We start from the raw sequence: 11,770 nt of genomic DNA, 5'->3' as shown, positions 1-11,770 counted from the left end.
CTATACACATTTTTTTTTGTGTGCACAAGTCGCAAAGCGCATGTTTGTCAAAATTATTCTCCAACAGGTGGCGATGATGCTTCTTCAAACTCCCTGAGTGTGGCAGTGGTCTAAGCATTAACAACAGATGCATCTATTTGTAAAACTTAAACTTTCCAAGCATACATACAGACAGTAGCTTTAGCTTACAATGATGGGCTACATGAATTTGATATTGCTCCATATGAATTAAAACCGACTTCTTAAACGCAGCTCAATGTCATATGTTAAATTAAAACATGTGTTCGGCTAATAGACCCGCCATTTCACAATTTCATATTAAGTGTGAAAAAAGTGAACTGTCATAGCCGATCCAGATCTGATCATAGCCTATAAAAGTGCGGCATGTAGCCTAGTGGTTAAACCGGTTAAACCCGCGCTGACAAGGTAAGAATCTGTCGTTATGCCCCTGAACAAGGCAGTTAACACACTGTTCAAACTGTAAATAAGAATTTGTTCCTAACTGACTAGCCTAGTTAAATAAAGGATACATTAATAATACTCAAGGATAATAAATAAAGGATACATTAATAATACTCAATATAGAAATGCAGTCAAAACAATAACATATGGTCAATTGTCTATGCTAAACTACGTTTGTGCCCTTATCTTGGACTGGTGTCTAATTTACAGGCGGTCTGTTTAGCCAACCCCTGAGCAGGTGGGAGTTCCTGCTCTTGTTTCTTGGAACTGATGCAAAATGAGCAGCAGCAATGCAGCATCCTTCCCGACCGGACGCTAAGGAACATTTGAGAGGTAATCCACATTCATTGGGCGTTTACATCAAATTGAGTTTTTGTGCAATCTAATTCTATTTGGCGAGCGGTTGCTGGTTTTGCTTAAGTTATACAGCTTTTTTTTAAAGTGTGCGGGTTGACTGTTTTGATTGTAGCCTGATAGTAGCCTACAGCAGTGAACAGCTAATAAAACCAACGGAATCACAGGGAAAATCGAAAACCTTGTCTCCTCGTGCATTCCAGGATAATCCACATTTCCCTAAAATGTTTGATGTGCAGCACTGGAGAATTGATGAAGACATCAATCAATATGTAGGCTATTGGTTCATTTGAAGAACTTGTTGTAGTCTCTCGGTCTGTTAGGAAACTACTCTTTTTTTCCATAAAAGACCTATTTAGTTATAATGCGTGTCTGTAGGTCAGGATAATGTAATATTGTGCAGGTTTCAGTCGGTTAGTGCGACACTGAAGGTACATTGCAGAGATTTACACCACTGACAGACACACCCCTCACTATACCGTCTCCGGCATTGTGTTGATTAGTGCCCATGCACAGCCTGTTACTCTCGGGTCACTTTGAATACATTGAGGTTGAAGGCTATAGCCTAATTAAATAAAACCAGCAACGGTTACACCCGCTTCTTCTTCTAAGATGTCTGATAAATGTGGTTTAGATTGCAGTAACACACTGATATGGCAATCACCAGTGGGCTGTAAACTCAAACATTACCAATCCCCAAAGCAACATGGTAATTGCTACTCCACCTTAAATGATTTTATGCTTGCAGTCACACACGAGGCATTGAGAAGCCATTATTAGCAGCCATTATTAGCCCCTTTCTTAATTTTCTGTGATTTTTATTTAACTAGGCAAGTCGGTTAAGAACAAACTATTGTTTACAATGACAGCCTAGGAACAGTGGGTTAATTGCCTTGTTAAGGGGCAGAACGACAGATTTGTACCTTGTCAGCTCAGGGATTCATTCGAGCAACCTTTCAGGTACTGGCCCAATGCTCTAACCACTAGGCTACCTGCCGCCCCCTGCATTTGGAAAGTATTCTGACCCCTTGACTTTTTCCACATTTTATTAAGTTACAGCCTTATTCTAAAATGGATTTAAAAATAAATCCTCAATCTACACATATAATGACAAAGCAAAAACAGGTTTTTAGAAATGTTTGCAAATGTATTAAAAAATAAGAAAAAAACGGATAATTATTTATTCAGACCCTTTGCCATGAGACTTGACATTGAGCTCAGGTGCGTCCTGTTTCCATTGACCATCCTTGAGACATTTCTACAACTTGATTGGAGTCCACCTGTGGTAAATTCAATTGATTGGACATGATTTGGAAAGGCACACACACATGTCAGAGCAAAAACAAAGCCATGAGGTTGAAGGAATGGTCCGTAGAGCTCCAAGACAGGATTGTGTCAAGGCACAGATCTGGGGAAGGGTACTAAAAAATGTCTGCAGCATTGTAGGTCTCCAAGAACACAGTGGCCTCAATCATTCTTAAATAGAAGTTTGGAACCACCAAGACTCTTCCTCGAGCCGGCCAAACTGAGTAATCAGGGGAGAAGGGCCTGGCTCAGAGAGGTGACCAAGAACCCGATAGTCACTGACAGAGATCTAGAGTTCCTCTGTGGAGACATACATTTCTGCAGCACTCCACCATTCAGGAATCTATTGTAGAGTGGCCAGACGAAAATCCCTCAGTTCAAGGCACATGACAGCCCGCTTGGAGTTTGCCAAAAGGCACCTAAAGGTCTCTGACCATGAGAAACCAAAATCAAACTCTTTGGCCTGAATGCCAAGCGTCACGTCTGGAGGAAACCTGGCACCATCCCTACGGTGAAGCATGGTGGTGGCAGCATCAGAGACTGGGAGACCTGGGCGATTAGTCAGGATCGAGGGAAAGATGAATGGAGATGAGTACAGAGATCCTTGATGAAAACCTGCTCCAGAGCACTCAGGACCTCAGACTGGGACCAAGGTTCACCTTCCAACAGGACAACGACCCTGAGCATACTGCCAAGACAACGCAGGAGTAGCTTCAGGACAGCTCAGATGAGCTGAAGGCAGTCATTAATAACCTTGGACCACATAAGGTATTTGCACTGGTGCCAGACAATGCTGCAAACCATGAAGGCTGCCTGATGTAAAGTGGAGAGGTCCTACCCTGGCATCACACCCGTTGGCTGTGCTGCTCATGTGTTGAATCTGCTCCTCAAGGACATGGCACTGAAAACAATGGATACACTCTACAAGAGAGCTAAGGAAATGGTTAGGTATGTTAAGGGTCAGTAAGTTATAGCAGCAATCCAACCTCACCAAACAAAGTAAGAAGAATAAGAGCACCACATTGAAGCTGCCCAGCAACACCCATTAGGGTGGTGTTGTCATCATGTTTGACAGTCTCCTGGAGGGGAAGGAGTCTCTCCAAGAAATGGCCATATCACAGTGTGCTGATATGGACAGCCCCATCAAGAAGATTCTCCTGGATGATGTATTTTGGGAGAGAGTGGTAAAGCAGCCTGAAACTCCTGAAACCAAAAGCAGTAGCCATTGCACGGATTGAAGGAGACAGTGCCATCCTGTCTGATGTTCAGACTCTGCTTGCAAATGTAAGAGAAGAAATCCAAACTGCCCTGCCCACTTCACTGTTGCTCCAGGCAGAGGAAACTGTTCTGAAATACATCACAAAGCGTGAAGACTTCTGCTTGAAGCCCATTCACGCCGCAGCATAAATGTTGGACCCCAAGTATGCAGGCAAGAGCATCCTGTCTGATACAGAGATCAACAAGACCTATGCTGTCATCACTACCGTGTCTCACCACCTTGGTCTGGATGTGGGCAAGGTTCTTGGCAGTCTGGCGAAGTACACTTCCAAGCAAGGGCTTTGGGATGCAGATGCAATATGGTAGTCGTGCCTACATATCTCATCAGCCACCTGGTGGAAGGGACTTTGTGGATCTGAGGCTCTTTCCCCTGTTGCCTCAATCGTCCTCCAAATCCCACCAACATCAGCCACTTGAGAGTGCAACTGGTTTGTGAACACACACACCAAAGCACGCAACAGGCTGACCAATACAAGGGTTGAAAAATTGGTGGCCATCCGGGCAAATTTGAGGCTTTTTGAGCCTGACAACGAGCCATCCTCAACAAGGTTGGAAAGTGACAGTGAAGATTAGACCTTAGCATCTGCTATTCAAGAGGTGGACATTGAGGAGGTCCAGGGAGAAGACATGGAAGCTGGAGAGGAAGACAACCAAAGCTTTAGTTTCTAGACTATCATGTATGTTGGAAACATTTCTGGGAGATTTGTTGTTCAAGAGTTAACTCATTTAATTAAAGTTCAATTTGTAAATAGATCAATTATTACATGTAATCGCAGCAAAAGGTGGCGCTGTAATCGCAGCAAAAGGTGGCGCTACAAAGTATTAACTTAAGGGGGCTGAATAATTTTGCACGCCCAATTTTTCAGTTTTTGATTTGTTAAAAAAGTTTGAAATATCCAATAAATGTCGTTCCACTTCATGATTGTGTCCCACTTGTTGATTCTTCACAAAAAAATACAGTTTTATATCTTTATGTTTGAAGCCTGAAATGTGGCAAAAGGTCGCAAAGTTCAAGCGGGCCGAATACTTTCGCAAGGCACTGTATTAGCTAAAAAGGCCAAGATTGGCATCGGCCCGATGTCCAGTTTAACGGCGATGTCAAAACTGATGTGCGTACCTAACGTACGCAGATGACGCCATGAAAATTACAGCGCTACACAGAACAAAAGCAGAAACGTACTAAGGGAACACTTCCACCAACTGTTCAAGTCGAGCAGTCATTTGAAAGAGTAAGAAAATTTCAGTGAGACAACTCAAAGGCGAAATCCATTAACGCCAAGATGGTGGAATTCATTGCCCTTGACAATCAACTTTCCTCTGTTGTGGATGATGTTGGTTTTTGCCAACTGGTCAAGCCCCGGTAAACACTATTTTTCAGATGTTGCCCTACTTGAGTTACACAGTATTGTTGAAACGTACATCTATGAGCTACTTGCTATGGGTGTCATTGCTATTAGCTTCAAGACTGACATTTGGACCAGTGACGTCAGCCCCATGAGCATGCTGAGTCTGACAGCACAGTGGGTCGACGAGGATTTCGTACTGAGAAAAGCCGTATTGCATGTTCAAGAATGTGCTGGTTCTCATACCGCTGCTGCCATATCATTGGCATTTGAGAACATGTTTGAAACATGAACACCCTCCTAGTGCCATTCGAACAACTGACTCAAGAGAAGCTAATCACCTGCTTCTGCAGCAGAAGTGAGCAGACGCTGGGCCAATTTGTGTGCCACCTTATGGTACTCCCAACCACGGCCAGATGTGATACAGCCTGAATTTGAACCAGGGACTGTAGTGATGCCTCTTGCACTGAGATGCAGTCCCTTAGACGTGTGTGTGTGAACTATTTAACTGTACTAGAATGCTTAAAATGTTTATCTTTTCTTTGGCAAGGAAAATATTGGGTATCGGCCAGAAAAGTCATATCGGTGCATCCATACTATTCAACGGGAGTCCTCAGGGACTCCTTCCAACACAACCCAACTCAAACTTCCTCTCACATCAAATATATCTGTTTTCCCCATAGACATGTACCGACAGTGTCATGTATCTACCTCGCATTTGCCTTTGGAATTATACTTATATTACCTTCTCACAGGTCCCATTACTCCCAATCCATGACTCCCTACTGCCCAGGGCTATGCTGTCTGTATTGGACTGACCCCTCTGCCTCAGACTGGTTTAGGCCTCATATTGGTGCTTGGTCTAGTTCTGAACTGTGGGACTCTGCTCCACAGAGATTCAGTCAGACACCCCAGGAGCCCGGAGAGAAGCCTGGGATTTGTGGGTTTTACTCAGTGCCTCTAATTGGCTTCATTCGTGTAACTCATCTGTCTGCCTGTTACATGGGTGATATGTGAGTTGTGTTGATTAAATACATTAATGAGATTGTTTGCCAGTGCCCTTTTTTTAAATATGTAATTTGTTTGATCATAATCTATTGATGTCTAAATAAAATCTGCCAGACATCACTGACTAGGAACAGAAATGTTATGAGGTTGTATCGCCACTGTTTCTTATTCCAATCTAAGACAGTATATCTAGATGTTTATATAAGTAGCCTCTAGTTTTTATAGTAGCATGAATGATTTTCCTTTGTAGCCTACAAAATGAGAGCTACTTAAACTGCCAGCCTGGCCACAATTATCAATGGCATAGTCTATACAGCAGGCTGGGTATACACACAGTGACAGTGCTCCTTAGGGAGCCTACTGAGCATGTTCAGTGCAAACAGGAAACAGGTGTTCAGTTTGTTGAACAAGGCCAGTGTGTTCAGTCATCACCCCAGTCATGTTATGGATCACCCAGCCTTCAGTAAGAGGCTGCCTTGGCCAGAAGAGTCCTTTCAGCAGCCATTCTGAGTGTGTGTGCATTTGTGTATGAGAGAAAGGGTGAGAAGGTAGTAAATAAGGAGAAAGCCCCCCTCCACCCCCACTTTAGAACAGGTGGAACAGCAGATTGTATCCCCTACGCCACCTCTTAAGGACTCCCCTTCTTCCCCCTGTGTCTATGGACAGATGGATGTTCCTCAGTAGCCTGTGGTCTGCAGACAACCAGAACTGCTCAGGCCTAAACCAACTGTGATACAGAAATAAACCTGACATAAAAACTAGCTTTATAACAGCGTTTTGCCTTTTTCAATCGAACCTACAGTATTAGTAGGTTATGGCTTTACATTCCATTGCATAACTAATGACCATTAACATAATAGGAGCTATTAGGGCTAGATTCAGTCTTTTATCACTAGCTGTGTGGTGCTGGTCATGCTTATATCACATCCTTCTGTTTTAATTTACATTTTTTAAATTTGATCTTTATTTAACCGGGTAGGCTAGTTGAGAACAATTTCTCATTTGCTACTGCGACCTGGCCAAGATAAAGCAAAGCAGTGTGACACAGACAACAACACATGGAGTAAACAAGCCAATGACACAAACAAGTCAATGACACAGAGAAAATAAAGTATATACAGTGTGTGCAGAAGGCTTGAGGAGGTAGGCAATAAATAGGCCATAGGAGCGAAATAATTAATAGATTAACACTGGAGTGATAAATGAGCAGATGATGATATGCAAGTAGAGATACTGGTGTGCAAAAGAGCAGACAAGTAAATAAAATAAAAACAGTATGGAGATGAGGTAGGTAGATTGGGTGGGCTATTTACAGATGGACTATGTACAGCTGCAGTGATCGGTTAGCTGCTCAGATAGTTGGTGAGGGAAATAAGTCTCCAACTTCAGCTTTTTTTAGTGTTTATTTTTTATTTTTTGCAATTTGTTCCAGTCACTGGCAGCAGAGAACTGGAAGGAAAGGTGGCCAAATTAGGTGTTTGCTTTGGGGATGATCAGTGAGATATACCTGCTGGAACGTGTGCTACGGGTGGGTGTTATCGTGAACTGAGATAAGGCGGCGCTTTACCTAGCATAGACTTATAGATGACCTGGAGCCAGTGAGTCTGGCGACGAATATGTAGCGAGGGCCAGCCGACTAGAGCACACAGGTCGCAGTGGTGGGTGGTATAAGGTGATTTGGTAACTAAACGGATGGCACTGTGATAGACTGCATCCAGTTTGCTGAGTAGAGTGTTGGAAGCTATTTTGCAGATGACATTGCCGAAGTCGAGGATTGGTAGGATAGTTTGGCGGCGTGAGTAAAGGAGGCTTTGCAAAATAGAAAGCAGATTTTTATTTTGGATTGGGGATGTTTAATATGAGTCTGGATGGAGAGTTTACAGTCTAGCCAGACACCTAGGTATTTATAGTTGTCCACATATTCTAGGTCGTAACCGTCCAGGGTGGTGATGCTAGTTGGGCGGGCGGGTGCGGGCAGCGACCAGTTGAAAAGCATGCATTTGGTTTTATTAGCGTTTAAGAGCAGTTGGAGGCCACAGAAGGAGTGTTGTATGGCATTGAAGCTTGTTTGGAGGTTAGTTAGCACAGTGCTCTGTTATCAGACCTCTATTGCTTCAATATGGCAATATTCACTCATCTCAATTCTTTAATTTGAGAGGATTATCGGCGGGCTTTACTCTGACCTGTGAAAAGTGAGTCAGAAACGACCCCAAGGAGTCTTTCGTTGTGTGCTTAAATCACTCTTACATTTCAATTAGGGGGCTTCAGAACATTTCTTTAGCCTGCGGGGAGGACCTGCTACCTCTGCTTTAGCCTGTAGGGAGGACCTCCATCTCTGGACCTGCTATTGTTTTATTTATGCTAATTGCAAGCCCTCTGAGAGGGTCCTTTTATAGAGGTCGACCGATTAATCGGAATGGCTGATTTAATGAGGACCGATTTTTCAAGTTTTCAGAACATTCGGAAATCGGTATTTTTGGACACCGATTTTGCAGATTTGTATTTTTTTAATGTACTTTTTTAACACCTTTTTATTTAACTAGGCAAGTCAGTTAACACATTCTTATTTTCAATGACGGCCAAGGAATGGTGGGTTAACTGCCTTGTTCAGGGGCAGAACGACAGATTTTTACCTTGTCAGCTCGGGGGATTCAATCTTGCAACCAAACTGTTAACTAGTCCAACGCTCTAACCACCTGCCTCATTTTATTAAACTTATCTTATAAAAAATCAATCAATCATAATCACTAGTTAACTACACATGGTTGATAATATTACTAGTTTATCTAGCGTGTCCTGCGTTGCATAAAATCGATGCAACGCAGGGAGATGATTTAACAAAAGCGCATTTGTGAAAAAAGCACAAGTACCTAACCATAAACACCAATGCCTTTTTAAAAATCAATACACAGAAGTATATATTTTTAGCTAAAATAAATCCAAGTTAGCAGGCAATATTAACCAAGTGAAATTGTCACTTCTCTTGCGTTCATTGCACGCAGAGTCAGGGTATAAGCAACAGTTTGGGCAGCCTGGCTCATTGCGAACTAATTTGCCAGAATTTTATGTAATTATAATATAACGTTGAAGGTTGTACAATGTAACAGTAATATTTAGACTTAGGGATGCCACCCGTTATAAGATACAGAACGGTTCCGTATTTCACTGAAATAATATAAGTTTTGTTTTCGAAATTATAGTTTCCGGATTTGACCATATTAATGACCTAAGGCTCCTATTTCTGTGTGTTATTATGTTATAACTAGCTCTATGATTTGATAGAGCAGTTTGACTGAGCGATGGTAGGCAGCAGTAGGCTCGTAAGCATTCATTCAAACAGCACTTTCGTGCGTTTTGCCAGCAGCTCTTCGTAAGCCCAGCGCTGTTTATGACTTCAAGCCTATCAGCCAAATAGCTGGTGTAACCGATGTGAAATGGCTAGCTAGTTAGCGGGGTGCGCGCTAATAGAATTTCAAACGTCACTCGCTCTGAAAATTGTAGTTATTCCCCTTGCTCTGCATGGGTAACGCTGCTTCGAGGGTGGCTGTTGTCGATGTGTGCCTGGTTCGAGCCCAGGTAGGAGCGAGGAGAGGGACGGATGCTATACTGTTACACTGGCAATACTAAAGTGCCTATAAGAACATCCAATAGTAAAATGTATATGAAATACAAATGGTACAGAGAGAGAAATGGCCCTATAAATACTATATTAACTAAAACCTAAAACCTCTTACCTTGGAATATTGAAGTCTCGTGTTAAAAGGAACCACCAAGTTTCTTACGTTCTGAGCAAGGAACTCGAACGTTAGGTTTTTTACATGGCACATATTGCACTTATACTTTCTCCTCCAACACTTTGTTTTTGCATTATTTAAATCAAATTGAACATGTTTCATTATTTATTTGAGACTAAATGGGGCGGCAGCGTAGCCTAGTGGTTAGAGCGTTGGACTAGTAACCGGAAGGTTGCGAGTTCAAACCCCCGAGCTGACAAGGTACAAATCTGTCGTTCTGCCCCTGAACAGGCAGTTAACCCACTGTTCCCAGGCCGTCATTGAAAATAAGAATATGTGCTTAACTGACTTGCCTGGTTAAATAAAGGTAAAATTATAAATTTGAGACTAAATTGATTTTTATTGATATTAAGTTAAAATAGGTGTTCATTCAGTATTGTTGTAATTGTCATTATTCCAAATAAAATTAAAATTTAATCTGCCGCTTTAATCGCCAACTGCTTTTTTTGGTCCTCCAATAATCGGTATCGGCGTTGAAAAATCAGAATCCTTTATCCCAGAGTGACAGACTGTTGTCGAGGTGACGAAGGTGGTTGAGTCAATTTGAGTTCACACTTTTTATCTCTGTTTAATTTCTCTGCCATGACCGGATTCTCTTCCCCTGGTGACATCTGCACGCTGAAGCAGGTCGCGTTAAAGAATCTGGGTCTGACAGAAGGTTTTACTGTCCATGAATCCTTCTCTTTATATTTGTTTTATCTGCATTTAATACGGTAGGCAATGTCAGATACTGCATGGAGTCAAGTGGGCGCAGTATGTCTTTGATCTGCCACATATGTTTCAGCACTGTTGTTACCCATGGGCTAACCCTTTGCGACATGTACAGCATTTGTCATTACTGTCATGGACAGCTATATTTTTGTTGACTTCTTTAGAAGTGAGATGCCTTTTCATAACTCCCATAACCCCCACTTATAAGACACTTACTTATAAGATGAATATTGATTGGGCACATCTCAGAATCGTTGGCTGCTTTGTCATAATTCTTGAACATCACTCTCTGTTCCTTGTTCTACTTCATTTAATGATTTGAATCGGATTCAGATGGCATGCCTACTAATAATTCAATATTAAACTGATTTATGGCAGAATGCTGAGTATTGGCATTAGTCATGTAAACACCTTACTCTGCTTATCTGTTTTTCTGACCAATGTTTCGATTTATTAGGACATATAAACAGCTTAATCGGTGTTCCAGTTGTGTATTTGATCTGCGCATGTGCCACCACCAGATAGCGCAAGCTTCCCTCTTATGCGCGACTGAACGGTTGCGTCTTATCAATTGTTTCCACACACAAACTTTATTTAACCAAACTCACAAATCAAATAGCATCTCAAAGTTAACACGGTCACTGTGGTAGAACGTTTATTTTGATTGGCAAATTTCTGCACTTATCAAAAGTCCCATCAGTAGATAAGATTATTAGGGAAATCGTACTTCTTACAAAGCATGTAAACATTTTAAACAAACTATATTAACCTAACTATCCAAAATATTTGCATCATTGTGTGTTCCCCTCATGCACTGGCAGAAACATTGATCAGAAAACCGGCCATGATTCCAACCCACTCCAACTGAAAATTACTTTCAGTCAGTATCCTGAGGTACAAACATGGACTAGGCCTACCTCAGTTGGCCTTTGTAACATAATGTGCTGTTTGCTGGCTTGATTTGTGTTTCACAATAACCTATTGAAGGGGTACTCTAATTGGGATGACACAGCTGTTGGTCAGAGATGCAGATAATGGATTTCGGAGAATGATTTGACTGAACTGGTTGTGAGTAATGGGTAGAAGCAGACCCATTGAACTGTTTGCATTGCAGGTTTAGTGTTACCCAGATTTACCCTTTCAGGGTTTGTTTGTATAAAGTATTTTTCTGAGCATCATGGCAGCAAAACCTCAGTTGAGCGAGCGCGCGTATGCACGCACACACACACACACACACATCCACTTCTGCTGTTTTTCTGGTGCATTGAGCGAATTAGCCGGTCTGAGCTAGCATTGCTCTTTTTTTAAATTGCCTCCTCGTCTTAACTGAGGTTTCAGGATCAGCTCTTTTCCCATCTGCTTTTTGATGCTCTGGCCAGATGAGCCTCTTCCTAGTACTGCCTGCCAGCCAGTCATGGGAGAGAGGCACTTTTATAGCCTGAGCCAAAAATCCTGTTTCTAATCTGCTGCATTGGCTCATTGTTCTTATTCAGGAATGAGGATCAGAGGAACGAT

General features: G+C 42.2%; 1 protein-coding gene across 1 annotated transcript in view; it reads left to right on the top strand.

Annotated features, from left to right (window-relative positions):
* Window positions 1–219: 219 nt before the first annotated feature.
* The window catches only part of LOC124002011 (calcium permeable stress-gated cation channel 1-like), a 34,648-nt gene continuing 23,097 nt past the window's right edge, over window positions 220–11,770 (top strand). The window contains exons 1-2 of the mRNA XM_046309221.1: window positions 220–426; window positions 673–795. The gene's annotated coding sequence lies outside the window, so the exon portion shown is untranslated. The remainder of the gene's footprint in view (window positions 427–672; window positions 796–11,770) is intronic.

This window comes from Oncorhynchus gorbuscha, linkage group LG17, assembly GCF_021184085.1.
Source record: "Oncorhynchus gorbuscha isolate QuinsamMale2020 ecotype Even-year linkage group LG17, OgorEven_v1.0, whole genome shotgun sequence".
In the NCBI taxonomy this organism is placed as follows: domain Eukaryota; kingdom Metazoa; phylum Chordata; class Actinopteri; order Salmoniformes; family Salmonidae; genus Oncorhynchus; species Oncorhynchus gorbuscha.
Note: the sequence above shows the minus strand (reverse complement) of the source record. Positions and strands in the feature narration are given on the sequence as shown.